Raw genomic sequence first — 25,390 nt, 5'->3', positions numbered from 1 at the left:
GGGAATCGAGAGATACGCATCTTTGAGATCGAGCCGAACCATCCAGTCCCCTTCACGAAGAAGATCGCGCAATAGATGGATCCCCTCCATTTTGAAGTGTCTGTAAACGACACCTCCGTTGAAATCCTTTAAATTGAGGACCAGACGAAAGCCGCCCCCTTTTTTCTGAACCAGAAAATAGAGCTGATGAACCCCTGGGGGTGGGGGATAGTTGGAATGATTGCCCCCCCAGACCCACCTCGGAAAAAGGAATCAAACTCACCTGAGGTGTTTGAATCGTGGTAGGCACCTTGGTTTCCACCGGAACGGCCTTTACGAAATTGACCTCTCCCTTTGCGGGAAGGATAGAAGTTGGAGCGTGAGTTATATCCAGACTCCTGACCACCACCTCTCTGGGACTGAAAACCCCTCTGGGAGGAATGATGAGAGCCACGGCCGAACGAGCGTCCCCTATGTCGTCCGGCCCTGGCAAAAACCGTACGAAGTGCACGTTTGAGCGAAGCCTTATCAAGACCGCTGAAGGTCGCAACAAACTTGGTAAGTTCCTTAAGAAAAGGCTGGCCGAATAAAAGACCCTGAGCCACTGGACCGGATTCGGAAGTGGAGAGTTCCGCCAACTTCGGATCTATTTTCAGAAGAATGGAGCGACGACGCTCGCTCGAAATCGCACAGTTAGCGTTACCTAGCTGGCAAATAGCCCTCTGAGACCACTCGATAAGGTCGTCTGGATCCACGAGAGAAGAAGATTCCTTGGCCTGAAAACCAAGATCCAGAATCTTGGTGAGTGGACCTAGTAAATCCAGCATTTTGTCCTGACAGGAGCGCCAGGATCTGTCAAGCCCCTTCTTCGGATCCTTCGCAAATTTTTTAAGGTATGAGAGCATTGTAGGATCAATCTCCGGACTGTCCTCTAGGTGATCAGCGAGATCCGGGCAAGGGCACTCAGACCGGAGGCGAGCCCTGACATCCTTCTCAAAGGGCTGTCGAATGTGCGCTTGAACATAGGCCGCCACCGCAGGAGAAGGTAGCCAGGAAGATGAGTGAGGATGATAAAGATCAGAAGGTTCGAAGGTAAGGACCTGAGGATGAGTAGGAGCATCAACATAATGCTCCACATAATGCTCCTTACGAGACTTCTTGCGTGGCGGCGGAACATCCTGATCCGAAGGAGAGGAAGGAGGACCTTCAGTGTCTGTCCGAAGTACAGAGGAGGCAGAAGCGCTCACCGCTGGCAAGGAGGAAGCCTTATCTGAGGCTAAAGATTTAGCCAATGTTTTAAAATCCGACCTATGCGGATTAGCTGGAGATTTTGATAAACGGGAAGAAGGCAGCCAACCCTGTTGTTTGGCGTAGTTCGTCAAATGACGCTTCAAAGGATTGATAGCGTGGACAAGGGCTTTATTAACGGAGTGTTGCACCCCTTGGTCCAGAGCCTCCACCAAATCCTGCTCTAGAAAACTAGAGTCGTCATCCTCAAAGGAGTAGTCATCGTCATCCAGATAATCTTCCATTCTTACACAGAACTGTGATATTAATGCCCACAAGATGACACTCAAATAATATAGTTATGCCAAAGGCACAATGCAGGGGGAGTGAAGGACCCCACAGCAAGCCAGAAAGAAAGGTAAAAAACCTGACCCAGTATGTATAATAAATTGTGGAGGGAGGGCTTGCTGAAAATATATCACTCTAGGCAGAGCCTATGCGTTATTATGCAGCCCAATGCCTTTAAAATGCAAAGGGCGTCGATGGGGCTGAAGTAAAACCAAGGCTGTGAGCAGCGGTGTATGAACCACCGGGTCAATCGTAATCTCCGTGAGGAACACGAAAATAAACAAACAAAATGGCCGCCGCGCATGCGCGGTAACGGCCGCCTCGAGAAAATGCAAAAGAGGAGCTCGCGCGCTAGCGTGCGAGTCCTCCAGCCCCTGTACTCCCACTCCACGTAAGAACAGACACAGACGCTCCGACAAGCGTCCGGACCTCGGGAGGTGAGACCACGCTCCCAGACCCTGAACCACGCGTACAAAAAGCACAGAGCGAGTGCGAGGGACACAAGTAAGCGCTTGAAAGCGGCATGCAGCGCAACAAAGTATCAATGCAATAAAGCATCAGAGCAACCAAAGGACACAAGCGAGTGCTTCAAAGCGGCATACATAAAATAGCGCAACAAAGTATCAATGCAACAAAGTATCAAAGCTATAGAGATAAACAAAAAGGCACTTAACTGGCTGCGGAGCAGCAAAGAAAGAGGACGTACTTTCACCTACACTACCTTTTATATGTGAGACTTTATGGTTGGTCACGTGGTACCCTGGTGTTCATGGGTACTGTAGTTTTTTCGTTATACAACAGTTTTTCTAATTGGCTGCTGAGCATTTCTAATAAAGAAATGAGAAAGCATAATCGGAGCCTCCTGTCCTGACATAGAATTAGCATGTTACACAATACCAAGCCCTGTCTGCTGAAACCCCGAGGAATCGGGTTTTTGCTTGCTGGAATCGAGAGGCGGGAGACTAGCCTTCAAATCGGTAGTCTCCCGCCTGAATCGGGAGTGTTGGCATGTATGCAGTTAATTTCCCGTACCTAAAAAATGAGTGTGACTGACCTTGTGTAATGTAGCTGGTGTTCATTTAAACCGCTCTATGTAAAACGGTGAAAAATGCCACACTTCAAAATCTCATCAGGGATAGTAAGAACTACATAAACGCAATACAAATTAACTAGGCTTAACAATTGCTTAAGTTTTCTTGCTTTGGGAGTGCAAAGTGATGCTACTGATTGAAAATAGTGAAAAATTCAAACTGTGAACTCGAAACAGCACAGATCGTTAGCCAAACGGTCATCAAACCCTCAAACTGCATTCTGAGTGAAGCAACAGCAGGAGGATACCAGTATGACGAAGAATGCTTACTTGGCAACTCTCCGCTACCTTGAACCAATATCATAGCATCCTCAATTGAGGCGTACTGCATAGCTGTATTTTCCTGTGCAATAAAATCACTTATTGACGCTACCTCTAGCCAAGATTAGTGGACGGTGTCAGCGTGCAAACTCATGTTAAATGATCATGTCAGTGTAAATTCGACAAGATTTGAGGAACCTGGATACAATACTGGGAGACACAATGAAGGTGTCGGGAGATACTAGAGAGAAGGTAAAGTGTTGCTCCTTCTCAAATGCATTAGTGGGAATGTCACATGTTACATACTGTGCATGCTAGCTGAAGCCAACCATTGTTACGATGGAAAATGTAAAAGCATTGTGCGAGTGGCCTACTGTGCTTCTTTTTCATTCGAACGGAATTGCTGTGAATCTGAACAACTGATTAATAAAAAGATTTATTTTTAAAAAAATCATGTCAGTAGCACTCCAAATGGTAGGACAGGGAGCTTTGAAGTCCAATACAGACTTGGCGCTTCCCAATTGGATAAGCTTCTAGCGCATTTATAACAAGTTTAATATTCAGGACTGAAAGATTCTCAATAATAATGACTTACACAAGTTAAAGTTTTGTAAATTTATAATAGAAATTAATTGACAGTATACAGGATATATGCCCTCAAAGGGTTTAGAAGCAAAGCAATACAATTCATAAGTACAAGAACGCAGTAAAGTTCTGTATGAAACCCGACACAGATTCGCCTTCTAAAGGTTGGGAATAGGAGTTCTGGGGTACAGTATAACATTCGTCCTTTTATAGGACTACGGACAATGACTTTCCTACAGTTCTACACAGAGGCGCTGTTCTCAGAGTGTGCACCAATGAGGAACAAGCAAGGAGGAACATTTTACTACATTTGAGAATTCTCTCACAGTGGTATTGAATTGGGTTTTGTTGTTCTCACAGTTTCTTTAAGCACGCTAGTGGAAACATTGTACAGCGATAGCATGGGACAGTTGGTAGGCCCCTGATTAGAAACAGTGCGGGGAAGTATCAGGGAACATTCTCACTTTATTAGTGTAAAGCGTGCAATTCTTTATTTAGAGCAGAGAAACAAAAGTAGTGGTCACGATGGTAGCTGGAAAATGGAAGGACAGTGTAAACACAGCTTGTTAGCATAAGGTTAGTTTCTAGTGCATTAAAAAACAAGCATTTGCAATGCAATAGGTCTCTCATTACTAAAAGTTTGAGCTATTGGCATTGCATCATTATTTGCAACGCCAGTAGCTCAAACTTTAACTACTGTGAGACCTATTGCATTGCAAATGCTTATTCTAAGGTGGGTTGGTGGGGGCAGGGGGAGGGCTGTGTCTGATTGTCAGTAGGAGAGGGAGTTTGGACGGTACTGCAGAAGTCTTGAACACTGCCTCCGGGCGAGTATCACATAATGTGATGTTTCTACAGGTTTGTTTTACCTAAAGCGCCACAATGCAGCCTGCAGGCTCGAGTATGTGTGTATTTGAAGAGCATGAAAAATGGCGCAGTGAATGGCGGAAGTTTTAAAATAGTCAGAGTGACACTGTGAGAGTGTTATGGTGGTCTCAGTAGTTAGACAGTAGTGCTTGGTGCAGAGAAGCATAGAGGCGCATCGCTATAAGTCCTGTGTGTGACTGTAGAAGAATATATAGAGGTGGGTGCGGTCGCAAGTTAACAGGGAGAGCCGGGCCAGAGCCGAGCCTGGTCTGGCTCGGATCTTAGACCCCGTACATGAGCCGAGCCACGAAAAGATTTGCCATGTAAACCATGCAACGAACCAAGTTAAGTATTATAAAGTCTCTTCAAAATTTAAAAAGTGTATTTCTTTAAGTATGGGACAGAGAAATACTTATTAAAAGTTATCGTTTTGTACTACTGGTAGTCTGAGCTCACATTTTTGAAAGTGCTTTCATGTGCGATACTGAAGAAAAAAAGTTTTGCTGAAATAAAATATTTGCCTAAGATCATACAATTTAAGTGGGCAAGCCAGATATTTATCCAGGTTTTGCGGTTTAACTTTGTACAGGTCCGCCAGTACATGGGTCTCTATTCATCTTACCTTATGTTAAGGCTTTGTTTTTACTGCTAAGTGCATTTTTTCTGCAGTTTTTAAATATAGTGCAGAGTCTACCCGAAGGGCCAGCGCTTTACATGAGCAACAGTTACATTACATGCATTGTTTATAGGCATGGGAAGATTAAGTGATTTTTCCAGTACTGCAGGATGTTGAGCTATTGCTATTTTGCATTACACCATTTCATTAATGTTTCACGAAGGGAAAATAAACAAGCATTAGCAATGCAATAGGTCTCGCATTTGCGACAGTTTAACCTATTGGCATTGTAAATGACAATGCCTTTTATTTAGGTTTTAAAAACCAAGACATAAATAAAAGGCATTGCCATTTACAATGCCAATAGCTCAAACTAACAACTGCGAGACCTATTGCATTGTAGATGTTTGCTGTTTCAGGTTTACTGCGTCTGTTCCACTCTCCAGGCCTTGCATTAATGAGGTGGAGCAGTGCCCGGATGGTTGCCTATAAGCGGGATTATAGGAGGAGAGAAGGGTTTTCCCAACATCTCAGGCGAGGGTCACCTGTAGATGAGGGGGTGCTTGGCTGTCGACATACTTCTGACTTCCAGTAGCTAAAAATACATGCCTCAATTTAGCCATTAAGAGTCACAGTGTAAATGCGGTTCATATACCCTCAAACACATTTTAGCAGCTGTAATATTTAATTCACATAACAGGTTTGTGCTCACAGTCCAACGCTCGGTCATCATTTTCAGCCACCACAGATGTGTGGCAGATGCTCCCTGTTGCAGCAGTTCCCGCTATCACCTCATTGGGGTCTGAAATATACGCGAATGGCAATGCTCTGTATTGCAGACTCCCCCGCTCTCCTGAGTCGAGGAGAATAGTGGTACTTTCCTTCGGCTGCTCTCCTCGCCCCCGGTCAACTATGCCCTGATGGACTCGGCCAGCCGAGGAGGTCACGTGACTCACCGGTGAAGCCTTCGCCAACGTGCTGCAGCTAGTGACGCTAGCTAACACGATGACCCAACCCAGGGCATTCCCAACAAAAGTGAATCATAAAGCATCTGACAGTAAAAGCCAACAACAACATAGGTCAGCTTTGACGTATGTTCCCACAAAGCTGAATCGAATTAGCTCATTGAACAAGCATTCACAAAACCAATAGATCTGGTCCATAACTAAAAGCGCCTCTTCATTCATTGGCGAGTATAGACACTCTGTCATTCATCGCGCGTGCACTCTGCCCTTCACGTGCACTCTGAGGCCTCTGTTTGCGGACCGATTTACTCTTCCTTGCATACACCCACTCTTTAGGGGCAGTTCCGGTTTTCCACCAGCTGTCCCTGCAGATTTCAGCAAACGTCGCTAATGTCACCAGATCAACGCCGTCACTTCCACCAGCTTCAATTGCCTGCGCATCCTCCGCAAGACCTTTAAATGGATCCCTCCCAACTGCAGAAGGTCCGTCACCAGCTCATAACCAGCAGACTGGACTACGGCAACGCCCTATATGCCGGAATCAACAGAACTCTTCTACACAAACTTCAAACCATCCAGAACGGCGCATCCAGACTCGTCCTCGGGACACCACGCCACGAGCACATGAACCAACACCTACAAGACCTCCACTGGCTCCCCGTGGAGAAGAGGGTCACCTTCAAACTCCTCATCCACACCTACAAATCCCTCAACAACATCGGACCCAAAAACCTCAACGAGAGAGTCTCCTTCCACTTACCCAAGTGGAACCTCCGCTCCGCCGACCTCGACCTGGCAGAGGTCCCCAGCACCCGCAGAAACAGAGCAGGCGGGAGAGCTTTCTCCTACATCGCACCCAAGGCCTGGAACAAGTTCCCTGTGAACATCAGACGCTCCCCGACCCTGCACACTTTCAGGAAGGACCTCAAGACCTGGCTCTTCAACTGATCCGTAGCTGGTTCTCCTCCCCCCACCAGCGCCTTGAGACCCTCACGGGTGATTAGCACACTTTATAAACCCCTAATTGATTGATTGACTGAAAACTACGGGAGCGAGACTGATCCCTGTTCCGCTCCTTTATTATTCAATATCCCAGCAGCCCCTGCTACTTTCTTCTGAGTAGGCCTGCAAGCCCCAGGTCACCAGTGCAGAGAGTCCACCCTCCTCCCCGGATCAGGGCAGGCTTTAGGCATGGGCGAGCTCAAACAGGCCCTGAGTGGCAAGTCTCAGAGGGGCACTGAGCATGCTATTAATAATGTCCTTTTAGGTCTCGCGTGACGTTGCAGCGCAAAGCGCTGCTCGCCTCGGCGAGATTTATTGTGAACGAGGAGTTTCAGAAAAGGGCTTGAAGCCCGCCCCTCATTTCCGTTGGCTGGCGTCACTGTTTATGCTAAACGGTGGCCTGCCATTGGAAATTAGCTTTTTAGGTTGCCTGACCCATCCGGCCTGGCTCGTCTGCTTTCCGTGTGTCGCAAATGGATTTCTTATATTTAGGGGGCATCACGTGTACTGCACGCTCCAGGCTTCCTGCAACCACGCTGCCTTCACGCCTGGAGCATGCGCCAGTCGGCTCTCTCATTGATTGGCGACTGGAACAATATCAATTAAGGAACAGACCAGGCATTGTTGTACAAATACCAACCAGAAAAACAAGCGCGAGCTTGAAAAAGAATACTCGCATATTCCACAATCACTTGATTGTATAGTGCCCACAAGACTGCCGGTACAAGGGGAGAGCTAGATATAAATGATATCAGAGAGGCCAGGATCTCTCGACAGTGGCGGATATAGGTGCCCGGCAGCTGGTGTGGCGCCAGGCTTACCATTGGTTAGTTTCGTGACTGCTGCCACCCAAGGATTTTTCCCAGTGTAGTGTGGCTCCAGGTTGAGTCCGATGACTGACAGATGGACCTCTTGAAATAAAGACAGTGTCTTGGAGAGTAGGGGAAATCCACCGGACTGCGCCTGCTCTGTAAGACATTCTTCGCAGTGCTTAGATGCGCCCCGGTTGGCCTACTGTGTTTGTTTATTTGTTTAATCGCATTCTTGTGTTCGTTCACTCCTTTATTTGTTTCTGCGTCAGGTCATTCAGGCTTTTATTTGGTCGCACCTTGCAGGTCCAGAGAATGTCTTGCAACCTGTACATGTTACAGATTCATGAGCCATTTCAATTTCATATATTCGTTCACTTATTCATTGGTTGTTACTTTTCTCAGTCATTCTTTATTTTACTCGTTCGTTTCTTTATATGCAGTTTGTTTTGTAATTTGTTCGTTCAATAGTTTAATCCCTTTGCATTTCCGTCGTCCATCCATTGATTGTGTGCGTGTTTATCCAGCATGTATTTGATGTGTGTTTGCTATTTAGGTAATCTTTTGGCACTGGTTCGTTCTCCTCTTTATTGGTTGATTCATTTAATGTACGGTGTTCGTTCTTTCACTCATGCTTTTATTTTTTTTCGTTTCTTCTTTCACTGAAGTCTAACGTTTTCTCTTTGTTCGTGCATTCATTGACTCGTTCATTTACTCCAGTCGTCACGCGCCCATTCGCACATATGTTAGCAGAGTCGTTCTTTATTTATTTATCCGTTCTCTCGTCGTCCTTTCGATCGTCATTCAGTCATTGTGCAGGGGGGTGGGGGGCTGTCACTGAGAGGTGCCACGTTTAGCAAGAACAAGGGTCGCAACCACTTGATTGCAGACTTCGTATCACTAAATCCGTGACAGGGGCAGCATTCATAGGGGTAAGTGTAGAGGCAGTGGTACTGGCAGCAGTGTAGGGTAGCTGTAGGGACAGCACTAGAGGCAACTATAGTGGCAATAGTAGAGGTAGCTGTAGGGCAGCTGCAGGGGTAGTAGTAGCGGAAGCTATAGGGGCCACAGTAGAGGCAGTCGTACGGGTAGCAGTAGGGGAAGATGTAGGGGCCGCAGTAGAGGCAGTCGTAGGGGTAGCTGCAGGGGTAGCAGTAGAGGAAGCAGTGGGGGCAGTTGGAGAAGCAGTAGTAGGGGAATCAGATGGGGTGAAAGTAGAGAAAGATGTGGGGCCACAGTAGAGGCAGTAGTAGGGGCCACTGTAGAGGAAGCTGTAGGGGCCACAGTAGAGGTAGTCGTAATGGAAGCATTAGCAGCAGTAATAGAGGTAGCAGCAGGTACAGTGATTGTTCCATAAGTAAATGAGGTACCATTCTGGGAGGGCTGGAATCCATTCTAGGGGCAGTGATGAAGTAGTAGTAAGCTGTGGTGATGGCAGTAGTGGAGGCACTCGTAGAAGAAGTGACGTGGGATATGGTACAGGTAGGGCAATGTGGTGGCTGTTACTGGGGTGGTGAGGTGTGATCTAATAGGGGCAGTGGGAAGATGTAGGGCCATTGAAGATGGGCCGTAGGAGCGCCAGTAGTAGGAACAGAGATGTCGGCTGTAATGGGGCAGCAGAGGGACTGCTATCATGGCATTGGGAGGTAAAGGAGCCATCGTGGACGCAGGAGTGGGGGCAAAGATGGAGCAGTAGTAAACGTGTTAATCCCATCTGCCCTCAAGAAAAAATAGTCCAATTATAACAAAGTGAAGTGTTGGTTTTTTTTTTCTTCCTTTTTTCTAACGCGACTCCTGCTTATATTGCATTCAAAATCAACACTCATAACTGCTAAGAAGCCACATGAGGCCCTTTGAGCCAGTTATGGATATTTAGGTAACAACGGTGCATTTCGGGACTTGTAGTTTTGCTTTTTTGTAAATACCGGCTTAAAAATCCCAGTGTGCGAAATTTAATTGACTAACAAGCCGAGGCTGCAGAGCTTGTTACTTTTAGTGCAGAGTCAACTGGCAGCTGAGGGTGGGCGAGTTGTAAGTTCTCATGAAGCACTGAGCCAGGACCCTGGTTCAGCCCTCACAACCAAACCATGACCACATGAACATCAAAAGCCCATTATATAAATTAAACCCCTACAAAACTTTAATTACCTGGTGTTATGTCACATAATTACTAATATGTTATTTTCCATCCCTTCAGTGGAAAAGTCCTGTCGCAATTCTCTATATTTTTCTTGAAATTTTACATAATTACACAAAGGGAAATGATGCGAATGTCGCAGTATATAAATCACACGGACAGCAAAACTATGACGAATTACTTAACAGGAAAATACTAGACAATAATTTAATTTAATAATTTATGTTGAATTAATTCCAGATGTGACACTTATCATCGTTTCTAAACGTATATTAAGGAATTTTAAAGAAAGAACGTCTGGTCGACTTTGCTGTGTGTGAGACATGAAAAGGTTCCATCTTTTGTATGAGTTAGGTCTAGTCAAAAAAATAATGTGCGGCTCAACGTTGCACTCGATTTAGCTATGTGTGTGGGAAGTGGTCTTTGTGGCGTACTCTGGGCTAATTTACCGGTTTCCAAATTTGCACTTGGGGTGTTGAGGTACAGCAACATGAACTCGTCTGCCAAGGATCACACACTTGAAACCGTTTGCCCAGGATCACGCGGTTTTGCGCGCCTGGCGCACTTCTCTGCCATTCTTGCAGCTGGAGTGTGCATGCGTCTTCACCACTGCATCGGAGGCGACGGAGGAGAGGGTTGTCAGTGCTCAATCAAGCACGCAGTAATTAAACCTATCTCAAGCTGATCTCCACTTCATTTACATACGATTCGTTTTTGACCCGCCCCTCCCCTCGTGTTGGCTTTAGAGGATGCTCTGTGTTCCTAAGGTGGGTTGGTGGGGGCAGGGGGAGGGCTGTGTCTGATTGGCAGTAGGAGCAGGAGTTTGGGCGGTAATGCAGGAGTCTTGTACACTGCCTCCGGGGCGATTATCACGTAATGTGATGTTTTTACAGGTTTGTTCTACCTAAAGCGCCACAATGCAGCCTGCAGGCCCGAGTATGTGTGTATTTCAAGAGCATGAAAAATGGCGCAATGAATGGCGGAAGTTTTAAAATAGACAGAGTGACAATATGAGAGCTTTATTGCGGTCTCAGTAGTTAGACAGTAGTGCTTGGAGCAGAGAAACATAGAGGCGCATCGCTAGAAGTCCTGTGTGTGACAGTAGAAGAATATATAGAGGTGGGTGTGGTCACAAGTTAACAGGGAGAGCCGGGCCAGATCCAAGCCTGGTCTGGCTCGGATCTTAGACCCTGTGCATGAGCCGAGCCACGAAAATATTTTCCATGTAAACCATACAACGAACCAAGTTAAGTATTATAAAGTCTCTTCAAAATTTAAAAAAGTGTATTTCTTTAAGTATGGCACAGAGAAATACTTATTAAAGGATGTATGACGTTACAACGCATACATTTACATCGCGGTACATTACATCGCGGTTTTGACAACGCAAGTTGTTACAACGACTTGCGCTAGATGGCGCTCTAGGACAAGGAATAGGACTTAGGAGTAGTATAATTTACTATTCCAACTCCAGTCTACGTACAGTAGGGAAGGTGTTGGATAGTAAATTATACTATTCCTTGTCCTAGAGCGCCATCTAGCGCACGTCGTTGTAACGACTTGCGTTGTAAAAACCGTGATGTAATGGCATCGCAATGTAATCCCCGCGTTGTAAACGATGTTTCCCCTTATTAAAAGTTATCGTTTTGTACTACTGGTAGTCTGAGCTCACATTTTTTAAAGTGCTTTCATGTGTGATACTGAAGAAAAAAAGTTTTGCTGAAGTAAAATATTTGCAAAAACAACAGTTGATGGACAGAATGCAGAACAATGTCATACATTCACCCCAGTGCAGAGATCTGGGCCTCAATCCATCGTTTTTTGCTCACCATGCCATTCCAGTTTGAACGCAGCCATATGCAAATCAGTCTTGACCCTGTGCCTCATGGGAACGGTCCAGCCCGAACTGCCAAGCCAGGTCCTCCCTGGACTGGAAACAAGCATCCTAAGACCGGTTTCGGGGTTTCACCCTTCTTCAGCCAGGATAGCTTGATTCCAGTGGCATGAAGAGCACAGGACTCACGTCTGGGCATACCCGTCCCACTCGGGGTGACAAATGCAAAAACAACAGTTGATGGACAGAATGCAGAACAATGTCATATATTCACCCCAGTGCAGAGATCTGGGCCTCAATCCATCGTTTTTTGCTCACCATGCCATTCCCGAAACCGGTCCTAAGATGCTTGATTCCGGTCCAGGGAAGACATGGCTTGGCAGTTCGGGCTGGACTGTTCCCATGAGGCACAGGGTCAAGACTGATTTGCATATGGTCATGTCTGAATTGGGGTGGCGTGGTGAGCAAAATAACGATGGATTAAACCCAGATCTGTGACTGGGGGTGAATGTTTTGCCAATGTGCAACATTCCGTCCATCATCTTGTGTGTTTTGCTGTTCGCCCTATGTGGGAAGGGTATGCTCAGACGTGGGTCCTGTGCTCACTACGCCACTGGAGTCAAGCTATCCTGGCTGAAGAGGGGTGAAACCCCGAAACCGGTCCTAGGATGCTTGATTCCGGTCCAGGGAAGACATGGCTTGGCAGTTCGGTCTGGACTGTTCCCATGAGGCACAGAGTCAAGACTGATTTGCATAGGGCCATGTCTGAACTGGGGTGGGGTGGTGAGCAAAATAACAATGGATTAAACCCAGATCTGTGACTGGGGGTGAATGTTTTGCCAATGTGCAACATTCCGTCCATCATCTTGTGTGTTTTGCTGAAGTAAAATATTTGCCTAAGATCATACAATTTAAGTGGGGAAGCCAGATATTTATCCAGGTTTTGTGGTTTCACTTTGTACAGATGTGCCAGTACATGGGTCTCTATTCATCTTACCTTATGTTAAGGCTTTGTTTTTACTGCTTAGTGCATTTTTCTGCAGTTTTTATATATAGTGCAGAGTGTAGCCGAAGGGCCATCGCTTTACATGAGCAACAGTTACATTACATGCATTGTTTATAGGCATGGGAAGATTAAGTGATTTTTCCAGTATTGCAGGATGTTGAGCTATTGCCATTTTGCATTACACCATTTCATTAATGCTTCACGAAGGGAAAAAAAACAAGCATTAGCAATGCAATAGGTCTCGCATTTGCGACAGTTTAACCTATTGGCATTGTAAATGACAATGCCTTTTATTTAGGTTTTAAAAACCAACACATAAATAAAAGGCATTGCCATTTACAATGCCAATAGCTCAAACTAACAACTGCGAGACCTATTGCATTGTAGATGCTTGTTGTTTCAGGTTTCCTGCGTCTGTTCCACTCTCCAGGCCTTGCATTAATGAGGTGGAGCAGTGCCCGGATGGTAGCCTATAAGCGGGATTATAGGAGGAGAGAAGGGTTTTCCCAACATCTCAGGGGAGGGTCACCTGTAGATGAGGGGGTGCTTGGCTGTCGACATACTTCTGACTTCCAGTAGCTAAAAATACATGTCTCAATTTAGCCATTAAGAGTCACAGTGTAAATGCGGTTCATATACCCTCAAACACATTTTAGCAGCTGTAATATTTAATTCACATAACAGGTTTGTGCTCACAGTCCAACGCTCGGTCATCATTTTCAGCCACCACAGATGTGTGGCAGATGCTCCCTGTTGCAGCACTTCCCGCTTTCACCTCATTGGGGTCTGAAATATATGAGAATTCTGTATTGCACACTCCCCCGCTCTCCTGAGTCGGGGAGAATAGTGGTACTTTCCTTCGGCTGCTCTCCTCGCCCCTGGTCTTCTGTGCCCTGATGGACTCGGCCAACCGTGGAGGTCACGTGACTCACCGGTGCAGCCTTCGCCCACGTGCTGCAGCTAGTGACGCTAGCTAACACGATGACCCAACCCAGGGCATTCCCAACAAAAGTGAATCATAAATAGGGCTCCCGGTTTTATGGTATCTTTTTTTTGCCATTTCCATCTGTATTTATCCGTATTTATTTTTTGGGCATTTTTTCTGTATTTATCCACATTTATTTTTGCCACACGCAAAAGACGACGCTACAACTAGTATTTTCCCACTTTTATGTAAATTGAAAACACAGCGAAAATAAAATGCCTTTCTACACTTGAAGTTGAAGGCATTGAGTAAACTTAGTGCTGTACTACTTCTATAATATACAAGAAATGCATTGCATTTGTTAGTATCACAGTATTAATTGATCCAACTTTCGAGTGCTACATACATTAGCCGCAATTCCCACAGTAAACACGTCTGCATTTTTCATAGTAATTTTTTTTTTTTTATGTTTCCTTACCGGTGCTTTGGTAGCCATAGTTCATTCAGGGCCCCTGTTCTCTTTTAAACTGCTTGTCATTGGATTAAAAATAAAATCAAACAGCCCAGAGCACACAGAACAAGTGCTAAAATCTACAGAGCTCCAAAACTGGATGTGCTCTCAACGTCGAACCCCCACTGATTTGTAATTGCTGGACTGGAACCATCTCAAAAGGATACAGGCCTTTCTGTGTCTCTAAAGTAGTAAGGAAAAGGAGTGCTGTAAGCCGAAAAACAGCCCCTGCCAACAGGAAGGTACCAACCCCCCTTGCGCCCCCACGATTATTGTACTTGATTTATGTCGGGCTATCAGTGAACATCATTGGCAAATTACACAAGGCCACAAGTTCCCCACAGTACTCTGACTGGGGAAAGGATATTTCCTTCTCTATTACATTCTAGTCTCAGTATTCTCCCTCTCATCTGCACTTCTAGTCTGTCTCACTCTTGTCACTTTTGTCCTACTTTCCTCTTCCTTCTTTCTCAGTTTTCAGCCTGTCCCTATCTTGCTCTGGATTAAAGTAAGTCCAGGCTCCCAAAAAAATGTGTTCTGGGTGACAACACCTTCACAGACGAGGTGCTGTAAGTACTGCAGGAGTGAGGGGGAAACAGGTCAGGACCTTAGTTCTACAGGTGCAGTGTGCTCTTGGGCAGATGTGTACACGTGTGTACTCCTTCTGAGTGCAATCAAATGAGTAAAATATAGTTGGGCGTAGGTGGCAGTAGTTATTTGTAGCTCTGCGAGGCTGCAAACCTGAAACAGCAAGCGCTATATAAATGAACACGTTGTTGTCACACTACACTTGGTGATGGAAAATGCATCTCTGTAGCTTTGTGTCTTTGAAACACGGCAAGGGGTGGAAAGGAGAACGCCTCACTCGCGGTGTCTCGATTCAGCCATGGGGGAGCCTTTCTTCACGGGGAGGAAACGCCAGGCATTCCCCGAACAGACCAGGCCTTGTCTGCCTCTCATGACATCGAGTTCAGGAAGAAATGCCCGTCCCTGGCAGTCCATTGTTGAAGGGCAAGGCGGGAACCCACAGCTCCTGTGTAAACAGCTCCTGGCACCCCCCGCACCAGGGACTGGTGGCAGCAGGCCCAAAGGGCTGGTGTCAGCTTTCTCAAGGCCCGTGCCTTGTTCAGTTTTTATCAGAGCACCCGGGGAGCTTAGCTGCTATAAGCCCCAGGAGTTAAAAAGTTCTTGGGGCCAGCTCGCACTTCTCTTTGGAACTCCACGGGATGCAACAGCCCCTCCCCGACCTCGCACAGGCTGTGGACAGCCCATTGTCATTCTGACTGCAGATGTTTATCACATTTAGAATGACAATGGGCCGTCTGCCTTTAACATAACGTGCACTGCAAGTGAGTGTCTTTGAGGCGAGTGACTAGATTGTAGCAGAGGAGCATAACGTGCGCCCGAGGTGTGCTTCCTCACTGCTGATTGGCACATGCCAGAAGGCGACCTCATCCATGCACAGATTTACTAGTATTTTTCTGTTTCTAAAAATAAATACAGACAAAGGAAAAATAGTTTTCAGTCTGCATTTATATGTAGAAATCCGTAAAAACGGAAAACTGGGAGCCCTAATCATAAAGCATCTGACAGTAAAAGCCAACAACAACATAGGTCATCTTTGACGTATTTTCCCACAAAGCTGAATCGAATTAGCTCATTGAACAAGCATTCACAAAACCAATAGATCTGGTCCATAACTAAAAGCGCCTCTTCATTCACTGGCGAGTCTAGACACTCGCGCGTGCACTCTGCCCTTCACGTGCACTCCGAGGCCTCTGTTTGCGGCCGGTTTACTCTTCCTTGCATACACCCACTCTTTCGGGGCAGTTCCGGTTTCCCCCCAGCTTTCCCTGCAGATTTCGGCAAACGTCGCTAATGTCCCGGTTTTTAGCAAGGGTTAACTGAAAACAGTAGGATGTTTTTTATGTGTGCCAAGAAGGGCTTGCTACAGCGTATCCGAAAGCAATGTAATTACCAGATATGATTCTAGGGTTAAAACTTGCAATTCATGTATTCCCTTAGTGCCCTCTTTGTTTCTTCTACGAGCGCAGTCGGTCTCTGCCCCTCGGCTGGTGTAAAATTGTAGTCGTTTCTTTTATTTTTGTGAAAGGTCCCGGTTTGTAGTTTCCAAAATCGGGTCACCCTCAAAACTCCACACACAAAGAAAGTCACACATCAATGGAGGGACACTGTGGGGGACTGGATGGCTCCGTGTCACCGTGACACCACGATTCTGTTCCTGTCTTTGCTTTTACATATCACTGTTGTCAGTGTATTGTATTACCCAGTTGGATGAATTAAAATGACACTGAGTACCTGGTCACCCCAGGCCCTTCCATGTATGTGTGTGACAACTGCGCCTGAAACTAATACACTGTCACCGAGTCGTATCTGGCAGAATCTGGACGTGACCTCAGCGTTACCGCGTCTTATTTGAAATATGAGATGCACAGAAAGTGTACTGTGTCATCACCCACTTATCCATGAAAAGGAGGTGTTTACAGTGCACTTGGTTACAGGGAGAACAGCAGAAAGAACAGTATTCCTGCTGTGTCGAATGTTTACAGCACGTGTTCTTCCAAGAACCACCCATAACTGCCCGAAAGTATATGTAATCATCTGCTATTGAATTGTAAAAACAATACATTAGAGGGGGCGACCAAATCTGAGCTTGGAGTCCACAGCACGCTGTCCTGTTTCACAACAATAAAAGGTCACGGTAGTTGACCGTCGTTTCACAACAATAAAAGGTCAACTTTTACAACAATAAAAGGTCACGGTGGTTGACCGCAACAGCATACCTGCACCCAGTAGCTACACCTGTGCTGACGGCAGGATCCGATTTCACACTCCATCTTTCCAAGGGGGGGTTAGGTCCCGAGACAACAGTCCGCCACACCTGTGTGGCTTGGAATGCAACTCTGACCTGTAGAGCAGGCGCAATGCACCATGGGAGGGGCTGCTTCTTGGACAGAGGTACTGTTACCCCCTATGTACGTGCAGGGCCTCTATTCATGCTTTTCAGTCGCAATATCGGGTATATGGATAGTGGAGCTCGAAAGGTTGTCTATGGGTAGAGGGTTCTAGTGTTCAGACTCGTACCTCGTCTGTACTTCACTTAGGTGTTTTCTCAGGTAGTAAGGTGTGGGGGAGGAAGATGGACACATGGTTAATCTGGGCATCCTAGCTTCTCCTGTGTGTCTGTTTGTCTGATAGACATAGTCTGGCTTGCTTTGGGCGCTTCATAAATACCAGCAAAGCGATCGCACTATTGACTTACCTAAGGACAGTTTGATAAATACTTACTTTACTAAGTTCCTCGTGAAAAGGAAACTATTTAAATGGGTGGCATGTTTGTGCAGGAAAAGACAACAAAGGGGACGACTGAAAAGCTAAGGAGGAAATTACATTCACTTCCAGTTACCTCAGAATGAAAGGCTGTTACAAAGAATCAAGGCATCCTTCTTCAGTCCCCTCACCCGCCCCCCCCCCCCTCCAAATGCACAAAGAAGAAACCAAGTCATCTTACGTCTGAGAACCTAATCTTTTATATTTCCACTTTTTTAGGTCCCGCCTGACCCAGCGCATGCGCTGGTCTGGCGAGACTTATTGAGAGGGCTCCAAAAAGTGCTACCAGGCCAGCCTAGAGCTACAGTGCATGTGCACGGGCGCGCGCGCCGCGCTTTAGCGCGATTACTTTCACTTTCGCGGCCGCAGGGCCGCTTTGCATAGCCAATAGGTCTCGCTTTTGGGACCTTATAAGTATTTAGTTATGCAACTGTTGCATGGCTAAACACTTATAAGGTCCCAAAGGCGAGACCTATTGGCTATGCCGATGCTTGTCTCAAATGATAACGCGCTTTTTCGAATACTAACAAATATCAATCAATGCGGAGAGGCGCCGCCAAACATCCTGTCATTCTGGGCGAATGACACATAATCTCTGGTGCCTAAAACGATGATTGTGACCTTGTGCAATGTAACTGGTGCTCATGTAAAGTGAGTGCTTCGAAGATGTAGAAAAACACATTGTCCCAGTAGATCTAGGAAGGACATTTGACCAGCAATGTTTTTCAGAAATTAAAGAAAACCACTCGAGTCCTCCCCTAAGTCATTTTTTGAACCTCACTATTAAATGTTGCATTCTAAAGCGCAAATTGTAGTTTACAAATGCACAGTAAAAATGTCTTGTCACTATCCACGCTGCTCTTCTTTAATGCTGTCTCTTAATCCACTCTCGTTCCCGCCTTCCTGCTTTCTTCCAGTCTCTCTTCTTCACCACCCATTCTTTCACTCATCGCATTCCATATTATTCATCCGCCACTCTACCTGTCCCCAATCTTGCTTTAAATGGAGTAAAAAACTAGGGGTGGTTCAAAGGGGCGTGGCCAATCTAATTAAGGGGGTGGCTTAAACACGTAAACTACAAATCTGTGCTTAGCATAGAGTGCCGCACCAGGACTAGTATTTTGCTGCTTCTGTCATTGCACCCAGGTATACAATACACCAAATTACATTACACTTACAACAAGCCAGAACTATTGGATTTGCCAATGGTTGTTAGTTGCATTAGACAAATAAGCAAAAACTAAGGCTTTGTTGTATAAAACATTGAAAATGCTTCCGTTCTGTATCCATGAGACTGTGAAAGAACTAAAACGAGTCTCTTTTTCACTCTGATGGTGAGAGGAAAAATGGAGAGCACGACAGGGACAGTCTCAGCACCTGCTTTTGAGAGCTGTCGGAGCTGAGCACTGGCAGGACCCGGCCCACTTAAAGCCCTGCTCCTTCATCCACCACTACCAAACATCACCGATCACGCCTTTCACTCTCTCACTTAACAATTAACTTTTGATTAAGCAACCCCGGAGGGCAGAAAACCACGATGATCATCTGCTCACAACGTAGGAGAGTGTTTAAGCCTTGACGCTGCCTCCAGGCGCTATCCCCTCGTGAAAACACAGTGCAACCAGGGCTTTAAGTGGAATGAAAAAACTGGGGGGGTCTCTCAAAGGGGCGTGGCCAATGTAATTGAGGGCGTGGCTTAAAAACAGTACGTTAAAAATCTGTGGTTAGCATAGTGTGCCGCCCGACTTGTATTTTGCTGTTTCTGTCATTGCATCTAGGTATATGATACAACAAGTAACATCATACCTACAAGTCAGGACTATTGGCTTTGTCAATGGTTGTTAGTTGCATAAGATAAATAAGCAGCAACTATGGCTTGTATAGAATATTCTAAAAGCTTCCACTTAAAGCACTGGTGACACCACGACAATGTTGTTGCTCTTGCGTTCCAAAAAGAGAAGGGAAATCCAGAGAGAAAATGACTCTTTAAAGGATTTCCCTTCCCTCTCACCTGATATGATGTCATGCCGTAACTTTCCACTTGTGAGAGTGTGAGCAGGATACATCGATGTGCCTCCTGTCTTGAAACGGGTCTCTAAAGGGCTCTGTTTTGCGCCCTCGCACTTTTTCCGGACTGTCACTACAGTCTGGAAAAAAAACGGACCGTCTGTGCCAGCGCACAAAACAGAGCCCGATAGAGACCCGTTTCGAGGCCCCCTTAAAAAAACTGCCGGTGCTCCGACCCGGTGAGACCCGGCCCACTTAAAGCCCTGAGTGCAACCTGCATGCACCATGACAGGTTGTTTGGGAACTACCGCGATAAATCCCCTCTGCTTTTTTATACGTTCTGTTGTCAAAACTGGAAAATAATGTTTTAAACGTAAAGCAAATGTTTCCGATCTCTTATCCGCCCACGAGATATGTGACTTGTTACCAACGGGCTGAAGGGACACATTTCAAACTGCTGTCCTGCATAATCACACAGAAATGCCGAAGTCTTCCTCGAGCGAATGCCAGATCGCATCACCGCTCCTTCCTCCCACTCAGGCAAGTCCCACGAATTATTAATAATCCATGTGATATCGAAATCCTGAATGCCTTTCCTAATAATGTATGAATGCAAAGTACCCTGCGACATTCAGAAGTTCTGTAAACAACGGGGCTACATAATTAAACAGTGTATAACTTTACAACGGAAACTCACAAGCACTCTGTCTTCTTCCGACCTCAATAGCCCGATCCTGGCGACTCATCCTCCCGGGGTAGACATGGAAAAGGGACAATCCTCATACAGTACCGCAGCCAGGAGCGTCGGCGTTCTCTCCGCAAGTCTAAAATGTACAGGAGCTGGGTTCCTGATCGCAGGTTAGAGGACTCTGCAGATCATCAGATGACAGAGTGGCAAAGGGAGCGCCCACGATCATCTACATAGAAGACGGACTGTTCATCGCACTGGAGGCTCTGTGTCGCCCAGAAAGTGAATCAAAGTGTCCATGATGTTTGTGTTTTAGCAAAGTGGCTTATGCACCCGTCCCTGTGTCCAAAGGTGTTTGTATACATTTACAAATCTTTCGATGCTGGAGAGTTGCAATTTTACAATACGTGACTTTCACAATATGTAATACTTTGGAATGTTTTAATAATCAATCCCTTAAAGACTGTAAATTGTTGCATTTACAAGGCTCTGAAATCTCTCAATTTTCTACTCCAGGTTCTTATTTGGATTTTTGGACTTGTAGTGCTGTTTTATGATGGAACAAACAAAACGACACCAACCAGAATTCAAAGGAAGAAACCTTGGGCTGGGACAGCACATCACTTATGGACCCAGAAAACTTGCAGGGCTCCTTGTTTTAAGGAAGGGTTAAAAAGTTGTCTTCATGCTTGTCTACAAGCTTAAGTTCCAGCGGTATGTGTATTGCTATAGAAATCAAAGCAACTGGTGTTCTCACTAGGTCTGCAAGCTGCTGTTACCTCACAGATTTTGACTGCTGATTTGAGAACGTGCACCTGGCCACATGCTAACGCAGCACTTTTACCTATTAATTGCTAGGGCTTAGTCTCTCCCATCTTCCCAGTGCTAAGCCCTTTTTTTGGATTTTTTTTTGGTGTTTAAAAATTCCTAACTTCTTTCCACAAAAAGTATCAATGCCGAATTTTCATCCTTTTTTTTCCAACATCCCAGGGATTCCAAAGGCACTCTAGGCTTGCAGATTCCGAAGAAGGGAACCAAGAAAATATCCAAAATATAGCTACATTTTGATTTTTGTGGTTGGAATGGGAAAAATTGTTTCTGCAAGAAAGCATTTGTTTTTATACAAATGGCATTAACAAAATGTTTGTTGTGTTAGGACCACCATCTACCCAGCTTTCAGGAACAAGCAACGTTGTATCAAAAAAACATATTTTTCTCCACCATTTTTGCCTTTTTTAAAGAAGCAGTGCATGTTTCTTAATCTTTGTGTTTTCGGATAGGGTGATCCAGGAAAGTTATATATTTCTAAGAAGCAGACACAATTCTAAATTCAGAAAGGGGTCATTTGTATAGATCCGTTAGGATTTCCTCTATGAAACTAGCTGTTAAAATATATAAATAATGACAATGAGTAGGAAAAAAACCCAGCAGTTTCCCACATCTTCATCTGTAACTTCGTGACCCGATAGCCGGGATAATTTTTTATTGCACAGTTAATAAAAACTTACAATTTAAGATACACAATTTAAAAAAAAGATGCATGTCAAAAGTAAAAATTAATTGCCAGGAGTTAAAATTATGAAGTTCATGTTAATAGTTTACATTTTTTTGTTATTGTTCGTTAGAGCTGTGGCCCATAAGTTTATGCTCAGAGGCACTGTCTGTCTGTTTCTCAGGTTCCTCGTTTTGTGTCTCCTTAATTCTCTCCGCCACTACGTCAAAGTATTTTGTGAATCTGCAGTTTAATTGGGTTTCCTGCGGATTGAAACATACTTTGACTGCGTGTCTACAGGTTCTAATACCCTTTTGTTTCCATATTGCGCGTAATAAGGATCTCCTTTTGTCCGTTAAGATTGGGCAGATACATATTATGTGGGTTAGATCTTCAGGTCCTGTACTGCAGAGACGGCAAGTTTTGTCTTCCTGATTCCTTTTCCATGGAGCCAGGTGAGGGAGAATTGGTAATATACCGAGTCGCAGTTTTAAAAATTTCTCTTTGGTCTTCTGTTTGAATCCGTGGTCCATATACGCTTGAGGCTTTAATGTTTTATAGTCGTTTAGGACTGTCCATCCGTGTGCCCTTTTTGCTAGAGTTTCCTTGTCCTCTAGTAGCGATGTTATTTTTGTAACCTTTGTTACTCGTTTTTTAAAACTTTTGTGGTCTACTGGGGTGTTCCAGAGGTCAGACAGTTCGAGTACTTCTAACGATTCCATCAGATATTTCCTTGCGTATGATCGTTCTCGTCGCTGCAGCTCAATCCAAAGGTGGGCGTTTAAAGTGCCTTGCTCTGCATTTCTAATCTTATGCCAGCATGTTATGAAGCTGCCCCTTCTTTCCACTCTCTGTTTTTGAACCCCGAACTCCAAACGGATTTGCGCAGGTGATACATAGTTGGGTAGCCGAAAGATGGATCTGTAAGTTTTGCTGATCACTCTGTCGAGGGTAAGAGCATCTTTTCCGAGAGTTGATTCGCTCCCGTATGTTAGCGTCGGTTGAAGGCGAGCTCTCAATACTTGTAGAAGCGGGTCAAGCGTGTAGTCTGGCAATATTTTCTTCAAGGGGGTCATCGCGAGACAACTCATGGTGCCTTTTCGTTGTAACGTCTCTAATTGCGGTTTGGACGAGCCTCTGCTGTCTACTAGGACTCCCAGGTATTTGTAGCATGCTACATGGTCCAGTTTATGTCCGTCCAAGTACCAGCAGTTTTTTCTGGCCTTCTTATAATTCACAGCCATAGTTTTTGTTTTCTTTAGGTTGATTTTTAATCCATTACGCTGTGAAAATGTACTGGTAGTGTTTAGAAGTTGCTGAAGGCCAATTGGAGTTCGACTTATTAGAACCAGGTCATCGGCATAGAGGAGGTTGGACAGCGTGATGTCCCCCAACCGTGGGGCGTGCGATTTAGTGCTGTCCAATTCCCCTGTTAGATCTGCCAGGAAAAGATTAAACAAAGTAGGGGCTCGTGACCCGATAGCCAATTTACAAAGGCAATATACAGTTACGTCCGACAGAACCTTCTGGTCACTGGACTATATATGGTTTGTAGGTTTTCCAAAAATACACGATACCCAGACCCAACAACTGATCTGCACCGTACAATGATTTTTCATTGTGCACCTTCTATACAGCAATTCATATGGTAACATATAAACAATGAAAAATGGGTATGAAGAAAACCTATGTATTTCTGAAATGTACACCAAATACTGACTTCAGGAAAAGTGGTTCTTTGCACACCTTGGGTTTGTGGTTACCCATAATATCATGTTATTCAGAGGGCATTTTGTATAATGTCTTCTTTCTTGCACACTGCCTTACATTTGGAAGGCACAAATCTTTGCAAATCTCAAACTTTGGCTAAAACACACATTTTTCTTACATTTCTGCAGTGACGGCTCCTCCACTATGGCGGAGGAGCGTTGCCCCACTGCTCTGAGCAGTGTGAAGAAAAGGAAATATAAAATGATAATCATTTTTAGTTATTATCATTTTATGTTTCCTTCCTTTGCGGGATGGCGAGTGGGCGAGGCTGCTCTGCTGATGGAGCAGGGCAGGAGAGGAGTGGTTTGCCCACTCCAGTTGCTCAAGACTGTTTTGGTCGGCCCTCTCGGGCTGCCCACACCAGTCATGTGCACTTTCCCCGTTCTCCATGCAGGCTGCATTACAGCCTGCGTGGAGAACAAGACCACGCCCCCATTCCCTGGTTAAGCTTCGAAGCAGGACGCTCAAAACCAATCACAATGCTGCATTGCAGCATTGTGATTGGTCAGGGGAGCCTGGCTTCCTGTCCCATGATGAGAGTAGGAGCAAGGAGCTGAGACGCGGCGGCAAGACCGGCGGCAAAGTAAGTGTGTGCATTTTTTTGTTTTGTTTTTTATTGCGCTACCTCGAGCCCGTGCCCCCCTCGCTCCGTCCCCCAGACCCCGCCCGCTACCCGTGAGGCATGCCGGCCGCCACTACATTTCTGTGAGGAAACGTTTCAGAATCTGCGAGCATCCACACATTTCCGGCCACCCAGTGTTCCCATGTGCTTTTTTAGGTCTCACCTGAGCCAGCGCTTTAGCGCTGCTCTCGTGAGAGCTTTTGTAAAAGGGGGATCTAGAAGTGCAAACTAGTGCTTTTCAGGCCTCCAAATACAGTGCATGTGCGCCGGGCGGGCGCACCATTTGGCAGCCTAAAAGCACTAGTTTGCACTTTCAAATCCCCCGTTTACAAAAGCTCATTTCGCAGCCGCTTTGATGTTCTCAGTGAGCCGCGCGGCCACTAAGAACTTCAAAGCCGCCGCGAAAGTGCTCACCATTTGCCACCCCCTCCGTTATCCCACTTCCTGCTTGTTTCACAATGGCGACAGCTTGTTACAAGTGGAGGTTGGGGACAGGAAACACCTTGCCACCCCCTCTCTTTTACAAGTTTTACAGAAAACACCCCCCCGCGCACCACTCTCTTCCGAATTTTCATCTAAAGCAACTGGTAAATAAATGGGGGCACCCTTTATTCCACTGACTACCTACCAATGACCGCTTGTCTTGCTGCCTTTAAAAAGCTCAAATCCCTCCAATGACCTGATCCGCAACTTGTAGTCACCTGTGACGCCCCTTGTCCCCTAGGCGAACCGCATAGCAGCATCACAGCACGCCGCAGGCAGTAACAAGCAGCCAGCCTTTCGTTGTCACCACCACCCAAGTAGATGCACAGGGATGTAAGACCTTACAAGTGAGCAACATTCAGAGAGGTCCTTTACCAGATGCATGAAACCAGGGTGGATTCCTACACATGTTCCCGCTGACTATAACGAACTCACACCAGCGAGGCAATACTTTACCTGTTAGAACCCTAATCTGCGATTTTAAACACACAGAGTTCACACGCATACGAACCACAGAACTTCGAGCACTTAGTTTCCAGTCTGAATTTGTATATTGCACGTTTTTAGGAAATTATTTGCTCTGCAGCCCTGCATTCTGTGGCCCCCACCTACCCGAAAGTACAAAAATAATCCACACACATATATCATGTAAAAGTTCACATTCCTGCAGCCTCGGTGCAGGTATGCAGTCTTTCACATAGATTCACAGCCCAGTGAAGAGCCGCCCACGCCCGCCCCCAAATACTGTAGGATTTTGAAAACTTCGACGGAGAGCAGGGGGAGAAGGGGGCTGTGCAGTTGGGATCTTGTAAGGA

The 25,390-nt window shown here is 45.7% G+C and overlaps 1 protein-coding gene across 2 annotated transcripts in view; it reads right to left on the bottom strand.

The window, feature by feature from the left end:
- NOD2 (nucleotide binding oligomerization domain containing 2) overlaps window positions 1-20,422 on the bottom strand; it is a 249,801-nt gene extending 229,379 nt beyond the window's left edge. Inside the window, exon 1 of one of the 2 annotated variants that reach the window (XR_014972358.1) lies at window positions 20,218-20,401. The gene's annotated coding sequence lies outside the window, so the exon portion shown is untranslated. Of the gene's footprint in view, window positions 1-20,217 lie in introns of both variants that reach the window. The other variant, XM_085639531.1, reaches the window with a different exon arrangement.
- Between the last annotated feature and the right edge of the window lie 4,968 nt (window positions 20,423-25,390).

The sequence above is a fragment of the Triturus cristatus genome, chromosome 12 (assembly GCF_964204655.1).
Source record: "Triturus cristatus chromosome 12, aTriCri1.1, whole genome shotgun sequence".
NCBI lineage: Eukaryota > Metazoa > Chordata > Amphibia > Caudata > Salamandridae > Triturus > Triturus cristatus.
This window is presented reverse-complemented; position numbering and strand designations above follow the sequence as displayed.